At 42.3% G+C, this 18,335-nt stretch overlaps 1 long non-coding RNA gene across 2 annotated transcripts in view; it reads left to right on the top strand.

Annotated features, from left to right (window-relative positions):
- Positions 1-267: 267 nt before the first annotated feature.
- Positions 268-18,335, top strand: part of LOC128852913 (uncharacterized) — a 132,125-nt gene continuing 114,057 nt past the window's right edge. For both annotated transcript variants that reach the window (XR_008451034.1, XR_008451035.1), the window contains exon 1: positions 268-451. This is a non-coding gene — a long non-coding RNA (uncharacterized LOC128852913). The remainder of the gene's footprint in view (positions 452-18,335) is intronic.

Here is an 18,335-nt window from a genome sequence, read left to right as displayed (position 1 = left end):
ATGACCTCTAACATGGTAGATAATTCAGATAAAACTTGTAGTGAGCAGAAAAATCTCATTTGTCATAATTCTGGCACAGACTCCATAGCAGCAGAGAGGCTGATGGGTACAACATGAACACATTTAAAATCTAATAAATTGTAGCAAGGAAATAGTTGAGTCATGTGTAATTTCCCCCCTTTACTGTCGGGAACAGTCTTTATTTCTTAAGCATATCTTGTTAATGTGATATTCAGCAACCAGTTGCACAAAGGACTTTTAGTTTGACTGGAAAAGCAGGGAGCATTGTAGCATCTTTCCTAGGGTTACCATTGCTGAAGCTTTGGAGCTACTCTTGTTTTCTAGCAAAGCTTACAGAACTGGACAAGGTATTTTTGACAAAACTACAGGCTATTTGCAGCCACTTAATGGTCGTTGGTCCGCAATCAACACCAAGCTGATTGAATTAAAGGTATGATTATTCTCCTAATGGATTTAATGTAAAGCTTGTGTGGACACTCTTACATGAATACATTTCTTGTAATACCAATTTAAAATGGTTCAGAAAAGGTTTAAGATCAAGAAAAGTAGTTTTTAGTTTAACTAAGTACTCATTGTATATGTTTTTCTGCTTATGTAATAAGTCAGCTTAAGAACTCAAATGAAACTCAAGTGATTTCTGTGCGGACAGGTTCCATTCAAAGAGGTGAGGGTTCGTTAGCTGCTGGATGATCCACAAAGCTACTTTATTTTTGATGTCCCCACAAAGGAAAGGTTTGGAAAAGGCAAGACAATTTTTAACATCATTAGTATAAAATATTTATCTTGTTTAAATACGCTGCTCCTTCTATTCAGATTTCTGCCCAGAATGTTTCAGGACACATGCAAGCAGAGCATAGGAAATTCACTCTGCAGTAACTCAATGAGTTGCTCCAGCTTCTCAGTCAGAATTTTTCCTGAATTGTCTGTGGAAAGGTTTGCTAGTCAAACTGAAAGAGAGATATTTAGCAAACATCTTTAGAGAAGCCAGATCCTTCCCTTGTTGAGATGACCATATTTCAGTATTTTACACTAATATGCATGGAAGCTAAGCAGTCCTCACAGCTTTCCTAGTGCCACTGGCAGGTCCAGCGGAAAATTCATGGGAAAATTCTATACCCGAAGGAGTTTCCTATCTCAGTTTAGGAAATGCAGGTAAATTTACAAGTTGAGCATTACCAGTTTTATAACTTAGTGGGGTGATGAATAAACCACTGATGCCAACTACAATACTGCAGGACCAGGAGAACTTGGCCAGCATCAAGTCTTTATTGTACTAAGGGTTATGTACAGCAGCTCAACAGAGACCCTGCTCAGTCACTTCTTTTCAAGTACCTTCATAATGGGGGACATGCATGAGTAAACCAGACAGACACAAGTATGGGAAGAAAATAGATTTGTCCAGAGAGGAGGCCACTTACAGAAGAAAGGTTAGAATTGTAAGTCGCTAAATTCCCACCTCAGTGGCATAGTTCGTATGACTGACTTCATCATTCTCAACCAGCATGGAACAGTACATAACTTTTGTGACTTGTTGTAGGCATACAGGGATAATGAATAAACACACCAAGGATTCCTCTGTTTTAAAATGGACCTAGGAGAAAAATAAGTTAGAAAGGTGTGTGCTATTTATGTTGATGTGTTTCACTACTGGTGTCATCCATGGATTGTTTGGCTTAGTAATATTTATTCCTTCAGACAGCAATAACTGGGATTTCTGTTTGGGCATTAAGACTATTGTCAAAAGTAAAAGAAGACTGAAATAGGTATTATTTGTATAGGCTCAAGGAGGATGTTCTGTAGCAGATGCTAATGAAGTCTCATCTCTGATGTCAGCGGTGAAGAGGGAAGAGCCCTAAGCCTGTTCATCTCTCCACTACTCAGAATTAATGGTAATGCAGACAGCTAATGGTTAGCATGGGCTGAGCAATTCTTTCCCTTGCAGACTCTTTCAGCAGAGACCTGAGAGCAGAGGTCACTTTTTGGTTTATAGCTGAAGATGGATTCCTCTTCCATGAATTTGCCCAGTCATTTCCTGAACCTGTCTGTGTTCAGGTCAGAGCCTTTCTGCTCCAGTCTGGGCTTCTGTCCTGTCCCCAGACAGTGAATTTTTTGATGCTGCATCACTGGGCAATTCTGCAGGGACATGAAGCTTCATTTCCCGGAGCTGCCACAGTAGCATTAGCCTCCAAGGGAAAAAAAAACAAAACGAAAACATTTTAAAAAGGAAGGAGGAAGAGTAAAAAACTTGAACTGGAGAAACAATGAGATGATTTAACAACCAGCAGCTTTTTCCTATTTGGTGTTCCAAAATTTTAGGAGTAGATGAAAACCACAGCATGCAGGTGATCAAATGGAGTACTTGCCCTCCTAAATCAGTGTAGGGAAGACGGACTAGCTGGCATTTGTCACGCCCGCCAGTTTGGTTGAAGTGGAATTTGAACCACGCTGCTGGAGATATTAGACAATTTTCTTTCATCTGGTTGTGGGTCATGTCACATGGTCACCATATGTGTTGTTCCCCAGCATGCACACACACATCTCGCACTCTACCCAGCTGTCAAAACAAACATCAGCTGCCTTTTTTCAATCCAGGGGAGTTTCAGCTCTGGAAGCAGTGGAGACCCATAGGCTTTTCTAAAAGGATTTCACATTGCAGATTATCTATAATCCAATTCATCTCTGACTGATAGAGTTTTTGGAAGCCTGTGGCCCATCTGCAGGGTTTGCTAGATGGAAACTTCTGTCAGCTGTACTGAAACCGCTTTCTCTGCTGGGCTATAATAACAAGGAAAATCCTGTAATGATCTTCCTCAACCATTGACGGGCTTTGTTGTGGTCATGAACAAATCTGAATTTACAGCAAGAGTATTATATTGTATATAAGGAATAGATTTTACTTAACCTCTTGAAGTCTTGCATATTAAATTGGACTTTTCTCAGTTCTTCCAGAAATGAATGCCAGAAAAATACATTTTTTCGTTTTTAAAGTAGTGATTTGCCTTAGATTTGCACCAAAGAACCAAACAGCCCAAGGCAAAATGCTCTGTCACAATGCAAAAAAATGGAGATCTTTCTAATCCCTCAGGACAAAGGAGCCAGTCACAAACTGCTGTTTTATCCTAATAACTTTAGGAAAGCGACCAATGCAACAGTACAGCATTGAGAGAAGGGCTGGGTTGCTGTAGGATGCTGTTCTCATTCAGACAACTGTGGAACGTAAAATGCAACAAATGCCTTTTTTTTCCTCTTTTCTTTGCTTCTTTCTCCCCCCACCCTGCCTCCCACTTAGAGATAAAAGCCAGCTACCTCAAAAAGAAATCTGTCCCACAAAAATATATGTAAAAATGGAAGTCTCCATTCATGTTGTGGTCAAAGCAAGAGGAGTAGCCTGGACTGATGAGTGAGCTAAGATGCTGCTAGGCTTTAGTGTGGTTGCCACAATGGCTCTGCTTTTAGTTCTAGCACACTGGCTGAGTTGAGAGACACTTTCCCTGGGCCTTGCTTCATTCCCTACTGATGTTTCCAGAGAGGATACAGGATTCCCCCTACCTACAGTGGTCCTGTGGGCAAAATCGCAGCTATTGAAGGAGTGCCCAGGGAAGGGAGATTTAAGCAGCACCACTAAAGGACAGGTTCCCCTCTGCCTGAAACTCCACATCCTGTTTTCCAGCAGGGTATTCAGGGAGGAGGTAGAGAAGACAGAATTATCTGTCCTGAGGTGCTACAGTCTCTTTCAGATCCTCTAAAGGCCAGAATTTTCCTTATGTTTTTTTCCCCCATTGCCATTTAACATTGCCTGTTCCCTCCTTGGCCATAACCCCACGAAATCACCCATACTTCTAAATGCTTCGTGTTCCTTTATAGGCATGTTTTCATGCCATGTGTGTCACCACAAAGTTTTAGACTCCTGGTAGTAGAGGTGACCTGTGTCTATCATACTGTTCGCTCTCTTCATCTTATTAGGTAAATTGCCTGAAAGCAATGGACTGCTTATTTTGATAGGGTTTTATCATACAAATGATGTATGTGGTTTGTATGTGTGGGAGGATGTATATAAATCTGCTCATCTAAGTTTGTTATAGAATAGGCGTCCAGTTCAAAATAACCCCAAACTGCTCCACGATTTGGTGTGTAATCAATGGATTTCCTCAGGGTTTGGAAAGGATGAAGAGTAGCTGATCCTATGAAGCTTTTTCCTTGGCAGCAGGGCTGAACTCATGCTGCTGGATTTCATAGTGGTACTGCTGTTTGTCTAAAAGTGAAGGCCACAAACCTTAGACAAACTCTGTTACTCTGCAAGGTGCTGCACAAACCCATCCCAAAAAGAGATAACTGTGCCCAAATGCGCTGGAAGGATGATAGTGATACCTACCTTTTCTTTAGTTCATTGTATTTTTAATTCAGAGATTTCCATAACAACCATGATCATATTTCTACTTAAATCTTAGTTTTCATTAGAATGAAATAAGATAACAACAGGTAAAAACAGCTAACATTTTTCAAGAAAAATGTGTTTTGAAAAAGTGTTCTGCTGTAGAAAAAAAATTACTGGAAAATCTTAACAGTCACAAGGTAAGGAGAGAATAATGGCAGTTTATTACAGAAACATGTTAAGAATGAAAGAATTCAATTTCTAACAGTCACAACATTTAGACTTCAACAGAGAATCTTAGTGTGATTATTCATCCTGCTCCCTACAATTCCAGGGACTATGGGAGCCCTCCGGAGGGTAAAAGTATCCCTATAGAGTAAATCACAGACAAGGTAGGCAATTATATTTAGACAGGAGAACAGAAGCTCAGAGACATTAAAGGTGAGACATCTGAAAGTGCTCAAACAATGCCCCCTTTGAAACATTATTTGACACCATCAGAGCTACAACAAGTAACGTATCCTTTGAAGATACCACTTAAAAAGCTTTCCAATATCTGTCAGTAATTTGAACCTCTTCTGCCCTATCTCAGATGACAGAACCCACTTGCCCCCACTCTGGCAGATTCACATGGCCATGACCCACACAGCACTACAGTCAGCGTGCAGGTACTGCACTGTAACAAGCCCAGTAAGCGCTTTTTGCAGAGAAAGGTTTAGGATTGTCGGCACAGGCCGGGAGATGTCTCATGCCTTTGACAGCAGCAGGCAGCAGGAGAGCCCATGGTGGTGGCTGGAGCATTATGAGGCTGAGCCCTGCTGACACAGAGGCTGCTGGCTGGCAGCCGTTCAGAACCAACATCGTTGGCTTTTGTGTGATTACCCCTTCGTTCCAGAGATATCTCCAAGCTGGAATGGCATGAGAAGCCTTCTTCCCCCAGCTGCCTCCCTCCCCCAGCCCATCCGAGGAGGGTTCCGCATTCTTTGGTTGCTAAAGTGATGTGGGTATGTATGTGTGTGTGTATTCCTGTGCTAACAGAAATGCTGGGAAAGGAACCTCCTGTTAAGTTAAAATGCAACCGAGAGAGGCTTTCCTGCAAGATCGCATATGTTTTCCTTAAGATAAGACTTCAGGGAGATAATATCATTCCCTGCAAAAAGATTTTTCAGCCCCCATGACAACTGAAGCAAACAAACACCTTGTGGGCCAACATTGATAGGTGCAACATTAAAAGCAATCTGATATCCTCTCCAAGGCTGAAAGGGAAGAGCCTTCTCACATGCTGTACCAGGAACTCTTGATGATGGACTTTTGTTCTTCCAGCCCTGGGATTCCTTCTGCTCTTTTGACCTCTTCCGTTAATGTAAGTTTGCTGATGTGAAGGGAGTTACATCACTGAGAACATGAAGAGAATGAAGCTTTCTGTTGTGACAATACCTGGAGGAATGGGAGATGAAAAATAGTCCCTGGAAGAATTGAAGATCTCCTTAAGACACGAAGAAATCGCTTCCATGTCCACCACCTTCTGCTCCTGTTCCTCTCATTTAATGATATTAGCTCCCCACATCCATTTATCTCATGCTCTCATCTTAGCCTCTCAGCCACTCCATGCTTCCAAGTTTGACTTGTTGCGGGAGGAACACCTCAGGCATAGATCCTTCTCCAGCCACAGCTCCCATCACTACTGCATGTATAGATATGAGTCTCATCCCAAGTTATCTGTTTCCTTCTACATATGATGTGCCTTCAACTCCTAAGGCGCTGCTTGTGTATTCTGCTCCCTATACTGCTGTTCTTCCTGTCAACACAAACAACTTCTGATACCTGAAGTCTTCTTCAATACCTGAAATCTCGGTGGCTGTTTTTTATTGGTTATCCAGACTCAAAGGATCATTGCTTGATTGGTCCTCTCAGGCAACCCCCACAACTCTTCCTGCACTGCAGAATCTGTCCAAAGCACCATTCCTAGGAGAAGCAATAGCTCTCTAAAAGACTCACTTGTTAAATGTTTAATTAAATAATGGAACTCCTTGCCATGTGAAGCCACGGAAGTGAAAAGCTTATATAGGTGTCAAAAAATTAGGCAAATTCGTGGAAGAAAAATCCATCAAGACCTTTTAAATCCGAAGACATTCTCGCTGGCTCCAGAATTGCCCAAATTTATGATTTCTGAAATTTGGAGAAACATTTTAGAGCAGCAGGACTTTCTGTGTTTCGGTCCTGGACTACCTTCTAGCCCTCTCTTCTGGGTGCCCTGGGAGAAAGTGCACACTGGTAGATTGGCCTGAGACCTGACTCCTCCAGGTGTTATTATATCCACCTGGAGCTTCTTGCACAAAACCCTGCCCAAATCCATCTCTCACTCTCTTTGCCCCACTGCCTTTCAATTCTTTACCGGTCTGTTGCAAGAACCTTCTTCCCTACAGCCTCCTTCCAGATTTCTGCTTTCCTTCTCACTCAGAAATCTCCCGCATGGTTTAATAGCTGGGCGAAAACAATTACTTATCATGTAAATCTGCAAAACCTCCTAGGGTTCAAGACAATTTGCATAACAGAGGCCGTGCACCTTAAAGCAATCCCCATCCCTCCGGGGGAGCTTACGGAGGAAGTTACTCATTTTGTGGTTCAGTCAGTTTGCCCAATGATTTCACATTTCAATCCACAGTTTGCTAACCTCTCCTTTGGAAATGCTGATGAAAATCTCCTGGAGTTCAGTGTAAGGTTTCTGGATTGTAGTCTCTGCAGGTGACTTTTACTTTTCAGTGTGTTTGGCTACTCTTTTTCCCCGGGGGCTGCATCCCTCCCTCCCTCCCTCCCCACCAGCCAGTTGTGCAAGGCACAATTTCCAGCCTCCCTTTGCACTGACTCACTCAGCCGCTGGATCCAGGGCTGAGGTGCGGGACATTCCTCGTTCTTCGCCAGGGAATCCTTGCCTTTCCTGCAGTTGCAATCCCGCCGAGGGAGGGCTGATAAAATCACTGCATTGTTCTTCCCTGGGATCCCTAAGTACAAGAGTTTTGGGGAGGAGGTCCTGAAGGTATATTTTGCTAGTGAGCAAGGCGGCTTCAAGAGAAGCTTCTGCCTAAAACTCGAATTCAAGCTTGCTTTGCCTCCCTTCCTCCCTCCTTTTGTTTTGGAAGCAATTAAACATTTGCTTTGAGTTCTTGGTGTTCTTGGTGCTGAGGGGATAAGGAGACAGGCATCAATCAGTTAAATATACACTTGAGTCCTTTTTATTCACTTTTTTTTTTCTTTTAAGTTTGTTTTTGGTTTTGTTTTTGTGTGGGTTTTTTTTTTTTTTTCCCCTGACTCAGGACAGGAGCTGTGTGGAACTGGATTTCTCCTCTTTTCCCTCAGACTGGACCTTTAAAGTTTTCTCAGAGCAGCAAATACATATATTCCCATTGATGCATACTGAACTCTACAAGCTTTTCAAAGTTCACCAGTTCTTAGCAGATATTCAGTTATATTTCTTGTTTGAAATGCAGTTCACTCCCCTTCAGATAACTTAAAAGAATTGTGCTAAAACTGATTTCAGTAACTAAATTTAGGACATCTTTTACTTGAAAATTTTTGCAGCCAGAGTTCAGGATAGAGGTATCTGCTGATCTGTGTTAGCTCTATCGTAAGTTAGATAGATCTTGTGTAGATCTATCATGAAGTTTACCAGAAATTCATCTACTATAATGATGCTAAGCATATAAGAGGTGTAACGTGGAATTAGGTGATGATTTTGACAGCAGCCAGTTAATAGTGAAGATCTGGAACACCTTGCAGAGGGGAGTTATGTTTGCTAAACACCTACAGGGATTCAAAGAATGACTGGGAAAGTCTATGGGGAAAAAAAATCTGTCAAGGGCTATTAAATATAAAGCAACCAAGTCTGGCTCAGGAAGCCATGGGAGGTTGGGGGTTTCAGGAAGAAGCATTGTCATACATTTTCTCTGTTTTTATTCTTTTCCCAAGATGTCCATTGTTCCCATTTGTCTTCCCCTTAGAAGTGTAATCTGCTCATCCCTAAAAAAACCCTAAGAGCGATACTTGACAAAAGAAGTTTAAAGAAAAAGAAACGGGGTAGAGATGAAGCAATTATAGAGATAATAAATAAAATAACAGGGCAAAATATTTTTTTCTAAAAATTTAAGAACAGGCATGCAGAGGAAGAGACAGGAGGGGACGCTCCTTATGTGGCACCAGCCACTCCCTGAAGGTATCAAGGAGCCACCACAGCAGTCTAGGTCTGGAGACGGGTGGGACTTGGCTGAAAACACTGGTCTGACAAGGCAGCTCTTCTTATGTCAATTCTACTGAACTCGTCTTCCTGAATATTTCATGAGATTCCAAACTTCAAACCCATTTTACTGGAAGGGAAACATGACTGCAGGACATTGTGATTGAATAATCTACTTCAACCTGATGATTCATAGGTTGGTTTTGGGTTTTTTCTTTTTATTTTTCTTCTGCTTTCTCTAGAAGACAAGCTTTGTGGAAAACATCTTTTCATCTGACACCAGTTCAAATGTAATTTAATTTTAGTTTTGTTAACTGACCTCATCCTATGCTTCTCCAGCACTAGTTATTGATTTAAAGCCCCATTATCCTGAACATATTCATATACGATATGCACTCTTTGCCTAGAGCAGGAACCTCGTTAATGGCAGGAAAACCCTATAGGTTTCCAGGGAGCCATTTTCACAAGAGATGCCTGCCTAAAACTTATTGTCTGCTTACTGCCTGTTTTGTCCATCTGTCTGTCTCTTGGGTTTGAAAACACAGCGCTGAATGGAGGTCCTTATGTGGTCTTTTTGATGTGTGCTGGTGACCTGTGATCCTCACCTATTGCAAATGAAGGGGTCTCTGCACCTGCACGCCTGGCAAACTGTTCAATAGGTGAGGCAAGTCAAAGGGAAAGCACTAGACCCTGCAAATGCAGTTGTTTTATCCAGGCACTGGTTCAGGGGTGCGGCTTTGCAGGCAGGAGGGAGATGGCTTGGCTGAACAGATCTACAGTTCTACTGTAAAGACAGGAGAAGGGCATAGCATTGTTGCTTATGCTCAGCTGAGCCAGCTGCTAGAGAGGAGCTGTGTATGTGAGAGCAATGTAGAATGTAGCTGAGTGGCGCTGGTTTGAAGGCAGGTGCTGTGATTCTGGTGGACTGAGTAGGAAGAAAAAGTGTTTCTGATGAGTAAATTAGAAAAACAAGTCTACCTGCTTTCTCTTTCCACCCTGTGTAAGGGTGGGCAGCTGAGCAAAAAGATGAACACTCCTGATCGAGGCCAAAGCAGAAAAAGTGGGAACGGAGAAAGTGGTGGAAGAAGGATGAGTCATCTCTTCTGAGGATGCAGTGGTTCCCAACATGGAGTCCATGCACTGAGTTAAGTTGGAACAAGTCCCCCGAGCCATAAATCTAAATTCTGAATGGTTGTAAAGAGTTCCTGGGTCTGCAAAGAGCATGCTGCAGGAAGAGGTGGTGTCCACATCCCAGTACTCACTTCCTGTTTGGGCACCTAAGCATAGGTCTAGCCTGGCTAGAAAGCTGCCTGGAGGAGAAGGACCTGGGGGTGTTGGTTGACAGCCGACTGAACATGAGCCAGCAGTGTGCCCAGGTGCCCAAGAAGAACAATGGCATCTTGGCTTGGATCAGAAACGGCGTGACCAGCAGGTCCAGGGAGGTGATTCTCCCTTTGTACTCAGCACTCATGAGACCGCACCTTGAATACTGTGTTCAGTTCTGGACCCCTCACCACAAGAAGGATGTTGAGGCTCTGGAGTGTGTCCAGAGAAGAGCAACGAAACTGGTGAAGGAGCTGGAGAACAAGTCTTATGAGGAGCGGCTGAGAGAGCTGGGGTTGTTTAGCCTGGAGAAGAGGAGGCTGAGGGGAGATCTCACTGCTCTCTACAACTACCTGAAAGGAGGTTGTGGAGAGGAGGGAGCTGGCGTCTTCTCCCAAGTGACAGGGGACAGGACAAGAAGGAATGGCCTCAAGCTCTGCCAGGGGAGGTTCAGGCTGGACATCAGGAAAAAAATTTTCACGGAAAGGGTCATTGGGCACTGGCAGAGGCTGCCCAGGGAGGGGGTGGTGTCACCTTCCCTGGAGGTGTTTAAGGGATGGGTGGATGAGGTGCTGAGGGGCATGGTTTAGGGAGTGTTAGAAATGGTTGGACTTGATGACCCAGTGCATCCCTTCCAACCTAGTGATTCCATGATAAGAAGAGGATGCAGTGGCAGTTCACTACTGTTTTGAAAGTGTGGTTCGTGTGCTATTTTCCATTGTCCTCAGACAACCCCCTAAGGAAAAAAAAAACCAAACCAAAAACATTGAGCTATTGAAGGGTACAGATAGGGACAGCCTAAATGGAGGAGAGGTTGTGGAAGCCAAATGAGAAATAGAGAGCTTTGGAAATTCAGGCAAGTTCCAGAGAAATCCCTGGCAGAAGGTTTGGTATTGACTCTGTTGGAAAAGTCTAAACATCCTGAAGAGTCTGAAAAAATCATCTGGAATATCATAGTGCAGAGCAAGGTGGCAAAATGAAAAATGCATTACTCTGTGATTATCTCATCAAAGAGCTTTGAAATGACTGTGGCCTTAGTTGCACTTCCAGACCCAAAGGAGAGATTAGGACCACAACAAGGAGAGTTTCTGCTCTGTAGATTCACTCTCTGGAGACTGCACTTTTATAAGGGCTGAGGAAAGATCAATGTGATGCCAGGAAAGATTCCCTAACGAGCGAAAGCAGAGTCAAACACTCTCCTAGGAGAAGCTCTGTTTATGCAACAGGGACCTCTGAGAAGATCTTGAAACTGAATCTCAGGTCTTTGGCTCATCAGCCTTAGAAAAAATACTTCTGTTGGAAGGCTCCGCATTTAATTGCTGGGGAAACTTGATCAGAGCAGAAAGGAGATTCCCGGCCTCTGGCTAAGCTGTTGGCTTTACTCAGTGGTTTCTATCAACGATGTGCTTCTCAGAAAGTTCCTTTCAGGTGCATCTTTCCTGAAAGATTAAATGCCTCTGCGCAGATTACAGTGCTGGGAATTAATTGCCCCCTGAGGCTGAACAACTGCTCTCTTAGGCCATGTACACAGGATGCAAACCATGTATAAAGGAGGAAGCAGAGAGGGTTTGCCACACAAAACAGTTGGTAAACATATTATTTAAGGATAATCTAATCTCTTACTTAAGGAATAGAAATGGAGGAGTACAGAGCAAAGTCTGTCCCAGGCAGCAAGAGACATTCAGTCCTAAAAAGACATCCAGATTCCAATTGCTGCAGGAATCTGGGGCTTAATCCGGCTCCACTAAAGCTGATGAAAAACTTGTGGAGTTTGTGTCCTCCCTGCTGCAAGAAGTGATGAGGCATTTGCAAGATGGGAGATGGGGGAGTAAAGTTTACTGAAAATAGGAGAGAAGCCTCAACTGAGAAATTCACAGAAGCAAGCAGTTTGGGAAGCTGGGGAGACTTGGAGGGTCTGGAATTGAAGATACTAGTTTGGATAGGTACCAAGAGAGAGGAACTGCCTCAATATTTTGATCGCAGTCTTGCTTCCAAGTCTGATGTTCCTGCTTTCCCTTCCCCAAATTTATTTAAGTTTACTGAGAGTGACTTTCTATGTCCTATCTGTTTGACTAGCTGCATCCTATTTGTGCAATGGTAAATCTTTATGCAGCATTCTATGTAATTTCAGTCTTGGTAGGTACTTCCCATGCCCTGTGTCATCGGGTTCTGCTGGTGCAGGACAGTCTGAGCCACTGTTTACCCTGTCAGCCGATGAAATGAGCTTCAAAACGGCTCTGCCTGCAGGACAGAGAAGGGAGCAGATCTGTTAGATGATATCTAGGTATCACTTACAGATTAAATAAACCATTGTGATAATATACCAAGACTTCTGTTTATGGCAGACAGCACACTTCTCACATAAGCGTGAGTCACATAGTGGGTTTGTTTTCTTCCCATTCATCTACCTCTCATTTGGCCTTGGTGGAGGGTAAATAGTGAAATAGGTTTCTCAGAGTGTGGTCTTTACAAAGGCCACTGAAACACTTCCTCTGAGGAGCGCTGATTTGAGACAATTGGGGCTAGAGGGGGAGGAAATGTTTGAACTTCTTGGGTGAAAAATGCAGATTCAGTGACAGCAAACTGTAAAATCATTTCATTTTTTGTTGTAGAAGGAGGGGAAAAAGAAGTAAGAAGTCAAAACAGTTCTTTTTGATGGTTTCCAAATTAAATGCTTGGATTTTCCCATGTGAAGAGACCTTTTTGTGTCACAGATTATATTTTGTTTCTTGTTTGAATTCTTGAAATGGAAAAGGAAATATTTTAGCTGATTTTTTCCCCCATCTTATCAGATATTGTGGAAGAAATTTCAGATCAAGCCAACATTTTATTTTAATATTTAATTTGGAAGTCGCAGGCAATTGAAATACTCATCATTCTAGCAGCTCAGATTAGAATTCAAATGTTATATTTCCATGGAGCTCCCACTACTCATCCCATGAGCCCCAGCCCTCTGCACAGTTATTGGAGAGGACAGAGTAAGCACCTGGCCAGTGCACTGAAAAATGAGTGTCTGGTGCCCTCTATGGGTCCATACAAAACGATGGGCCTGAATCTGACCCACGTGTTTCAGTTTCACGCCTGAAAACCAGATTTAGGAGACTGTGAAATGAGCAGATTACCCCTCTGACCAAGGCAACAGCGATGAATAACTTGCAAGTTCTTTTTGAAACAGAATTCGAAATTGAGCTTTAAAAATGTGTCTGTTGCTCCAGAAGGCAGTAGTGTGATTTTTTGTTTATGGAAGACAAAAGCTGAAATTAAAAAAAAAAAAAAATACTTATCAGCTCTTAATCGGGTCTAACGTGGCATGAATGAAACGCGACAGGTCACATCCAGGAAAACGTGGCAGCACGGTCTTGCTCAGGACCCTTGCTTTAAATGAAACCTTTACTGCAGTTAAAGGTGCAAAGTGTCTATATATCTGCAAACCTAAACAACATATTCTGTTGGAGTGATACTAGTGACAAAACTGCCTTTTTGAACAGCCTCTGTCCAGAGACAGTCTTTCTTATTTAGCAACTGGAGTCAATGTGTCTAAGCTGTCTGCAGCATTACTTATTCCCAAGAGATTCTTCAACCTGATGGCTGAGCAATGGCCCTCATTTTCAGTGAAATGCCCAAGGTGGAGGGAGTTGAGTGGTATGGTCTTCTGAGGGACTCCTAGGGCCTTTTTGCAAACCAATTTACAAAGGTGTCAGAAATAACATGGAGTGCTGGTTAGGATGAGAGCAGTTTTTGATACTGAGACTTCCTGTGCACTGCTGATAAAATAAACTCTACTTACCTTTCCCTGCTTCCCTACACTGATGTGGCTTGTTACGAAGTTCATCTTCCCACCCCTTCTATCTCATTTATTTCCTCCAGTGAATATGAAAGCTGGCACGGGAAACTGGATTGACAGCTTGGAAAACTGAAGGTCTCTGTGCTCAAACCTGGCGAAGCCTAAATTATGAGCAAGTCTAGAATCTCTCTCAGCTTTTCAGTTGCGCTCAGAGAAGTCTTTCAAAAGTGGTTGAAGACCTGTGCACCTTACTGATACCCAGCCCCTCTCAGAGTGTGTGGGGCAACCAGGCTCTTCCAATGTCATGATGAGATAACAAACAGGATGCCAGGGGCTGAGTGTGAACCTGAGCAGGAAAAGGGGAAAGACAGCAACGGTAGTAGAACTAGTGTCCTTGGCAGATAGAGGATTTCCACAGTGCCTGCTGCTTTCTGAGCGAGTTGTAGCAAAACTGACTGCTGCAGCCTGCCTCTCAAAACAGAGCGACCCAAATCCCCAAACTCTTGATGGCATCTAAGCTCTGTCAGCATGTGGCAATTCTGTTGAATATCTGTGGCCACAGTCCACGTCCTTGTTGCCAGCAGCAACTTCCCATCATCCTGCACTTAGCCAGCACCAGTCCTGAATGGAAGAGATTGTATATTCACCTAGAATTGAATTTTTTTTCTTTGACAGAAAGCAAGAGGGGTGCATATAAAGTCAAACTTACAGGGCTTGATTGATTTGAAAAGAGAGGGAAGGAAAAAAAGTCTTAGGTGCGGTTTGCCTTGTAAAGTATGTGTTTCCCTGCTGGTAAGGTATGTATATGAGTTTCCCTCCAATTCAAAGCAAGCTCTGTTCATCTCTTAAGCTCCTGTGTTGCCAGGATGGGCACTTTATGAGGGAGCAATCCATTCTGCGAGTGGGAGCAAGGAAGAGTGGGGTTGCAATATGCAGCTGACCTGAAACATTTTCCTGCCACAGCTTATTGGGTCAGATGGTGTGGCTTATTGCTAGGTTTCTTCAGCAATGCAGAGGCCTTAATGTCAGAAATGGTTTGCAAATGATTTAATCTGATCCCTTGTGTGTCACTGACTGATGGATCCCACCTTGTGCTGACCTGAATCACATGAGAATTCACCACTTCCCTTGGTAGTTTGTCCTAAAATTAATCATCCTCTCTGTTCAAAAAGTGTCTTTTGTTTCTCGGTTTCTGGCTCTGCCTTTCTGGCACAGACTGTAACTCTGCCTTTCTCTGGCTGGCTGAAAGAGTCCATTCACCTGTGGTGTTTTCACTGAGTGAAGATATTTTTATTTCTTCTAATCAACTATCCATTTGAAAACCAATCAGGCTCTAAATTAATTGTTAAGAAGTGTTTTGTCTATCTCTTTACTTCTGATATTGTGTTTGTCTCCCCAGAAACCCCCCTTTCTCCAGACTCTGGTATGTGTTTTAATAATTCACACAAGAACTGGTCCTGGTATTGTACCAACGCTACACAAAAAGAGAGAACCACCTGCCTACATGGCTGCCTGTTCCTCTGTTGATTTAGTCAAGTAAGTCATATAATTAGCTCCTTTCCAGTCAGTATGTCGTCTCTAGAGTCTTCTGCATATTTGAAACAACTAAGCTTTGCCTAAAATGTGCCTTTATTGACTCATTATAGTGCCAATTTGTATATCAAATATTGTATTATTGTGTAGAGTTAAATACATACCTATCCAATAGATATCAGGTTTGCATATCAAACTCTGTTTTCCATAACTTTCTTGACTGGCATTACTTTTATTTTCAGCCTTCCATTCGTCCTTTGCTTTTCAGCTGAATCATCTATCAATTTATTTTATTTTATTTTTTTTTGCCTGCGCTGGTTTCAGGCTCCCTGGATTAAAATTTGTGGATAAAAATGCTTTCTCTTTCTGAAACTCACCCTGTATTTACCACGTGTCAGTCCTCTTGAATTTTTCAGCTCTTTAGGACATGCTAATCATCAACTGACATTTGGCTAAGTCTTTGGGTGTTCACACGTGCACACAGAACATACTGTCTAAGGCGAAACATCCTTTTCCATATTGCTATTCTCTTTTATAAGTATTCCAAATCCAGAGCTAAACCACTAGCTGAATATTTTTTCTTTTCGTGGTTGTCTCTTATCAGCAATTTTACACTCTCCAGTTAGGTAACAGACAATTGTAGTTCTTAGAATTTCTGTTATTACATTCTTGCTTAAGCACTTGTCTTTGGCTTTAACTCTGCCAGAAGTAATTTTCCTGATATCTTTTGCCTCCTTTATCAGTTACCTGCAGTTCAGAGCTTCTAACTGATATTTAATGCTATCTCTTCCTTCTTTAAAAAAATGGTTTTACTTAGCTTTTTCTATTACTGTTTTTTTTCGTGGCTGAGTTTGGCTTTTAGCCAAAGCTGTCCCTGTTCCTTGATTGGGAAATTAGTGGCTTATTAAATTAAAAATAAATACAGAGGAGGAGGTGGTTAATGATGCAAAAGTTGGCTGAAATAGTGATCCCCTTTAAAAATAAATCCTATTCCAAGAAAAATACGTGAAGTCAGGTCAGAAAGACCCAGCCTCAATAACTGCATTAGGGGAACATGTGAACATACAGAGTTAAGAAGTTACAATGCATTCTAGGATGTTTAAGGAATAGCTTAATGAACTTAAGCCTTTGATGGGAGACAGTGAAACAGCAGAGGAAAGCAGCAAAGTCCATCTTCAAGTTCAGAAAAAAAGATTGTAAATGATGCAGTTGCATTTCTAGTGATCTGTTCAGGGGCTGCCACACCTGTAGTGGAGCTTCTTGTCAGATTGGATTTTTACTTTTATTTTAATAAAGAAGATTAGCAGTATATGTTTACAAAAAGTTAATCTTGCCTGGCAAATATGTACTTTTTTTAACAGTTTCCTTGACTTTTAGGGAAATATATAGTCACTGTGTCTTGCAATGAAACCTACTTAGGTAATCCATGTGAAGTTGTCTTGGTACTGTTGCTTGGCTGAAAATGTGCTCTAAGAGAATTAAAACAAATAGCTTTAAGATGTGGGGAGGGTTGTTTCAGTAGATCACTGAAGAGATCAGTGTATATTCTTGACTTGCAGAGCTGAATTTACAAGAAACGAAACAAATTTTCAAGAGCATTATATGTTCTTGGAGATGAAATCCATTACAGTATTTAACTGGGAGATGAGATGATGGCTGATAGAGACAGAATTGGGTTACTAAAAAGAGAGATGATGCAAGAGGAAGAGAAGGAAGCAAGCGAGCAAGTAAGAAGAATGTGGAGAAAATAAATCTGGAACCAATCTATTTACTAGGAAAAGGGAGCCTATGCAGTAGCAAGACTGGTGGAAGCATAGGGGTATTTCTGGAGAGATCATTCAGGTACATAAAATGATTCAATGGGATGCAACCACCACCCCCCAGCCAGACTTTTGAGGCTGCATATGCAAAAGGCATCAACTTACGGAGTAAGGAAGTAATAGCTTCTCTGTTGTGGCTGTACCTGGCATGTGGGGCCAAATTCTGAATTCCTAATATTGAAACATTGGAGACAGTTCAGAGAAGAGCAAGAAAAAAACCCCAAGATTGAAGGAGCTAACTTTGTTGTTTTGCATGACTAATAGCCCATGCTGGAGTTACTGTGCATTCACATCAGAGTGAGACCAGAGTCCAGGGCTCTGCTCTCTTCATGAGCCTTCTTTAGTTCCATGCTTAGGAGACATTTGTAGGCCCTTTTGGCTGATCCTCTCTGTCCTGGGCCAGTGTTTCTGTCAGTGAAAACCCAGTTAATTTTCCTTTGTCAGCAGTGTTATAGACATCTCCACAAAACCAGCTACTCATGCACAGATCAAGAGTATATCCCTGACCACTGCAGGATATGTGAAAGTCATCACTGAATGCTAAATCAGCTTGCAAAGAAACACATATAGTTGTCATCACACACCCATTCTGGACCTACTCTGTAGGAACTAATCAACTGTGTGTAAATCTAGGGAACTGGGGAACTAGTAGGATACCATTCCTGATTGCCAAGCAGCCAGCATAGTTAGGAAATGAAATTAAAAGCAGCAGAATTTCACCAGAGCTACACTAGTTTGCAGCTATTGAAGAACTACCCTCTGTAAAACTCTTACTACATGAGTCACAGCAGTGAAATAACCCATTAAGGAGCAAAATGATACCTGACATGCCAAAAGACTGCTGATCCCACAGCAGCACAGTGTGCTTGAGAATATTTCACCGCACTACAGAAATATGGCCAGCAAAGTCTATTCCATAGTAAAGTTTGCTGGAGCACGGTGTGTTCACGGGATGGCTACTTTTGGAATTAAGGGGGTAAGGACTAAATGCCATCATTAAAGTTGCATGATAAGGATCCTGAGTTACCGGGATAGGTTAGTGGATCTTACCCATCTACTTCTGTAAGCCATGCCTTGGCAGGTCCCTAAAGAGGATGGCAGTTTGTACTTACTGACTGTCTGGTGTGCAAGGGCTTGAGAGTAAGTATTGAGTGGCCTTACAGGTGAGAAACCAGACTGAGTTTTATAATCCCCCAAGATTTCAAATGCTGCAGATTTCTGACCCTCTTAAACCTGCTTTCCTGGCTTTCT

Source organism: Cuculus canorus, chromosome 8 (assembly GCF_017976375.1).
Source record: "Cuculus canorus isolate bCucCan1 chromosome 8, bCucCan1.pri, whole genome shotgun sequence".
In the NCBI taxonomy this organism is placed as follows: Eukaryota; Metazoa; Chordata; class Aves; order Cuculiformes; family Cuculidae; genus Cuculus; species Cuculus canorus.
This window is presented reverse-complemented; position numbering and strand designations above follow the sequence as displayed.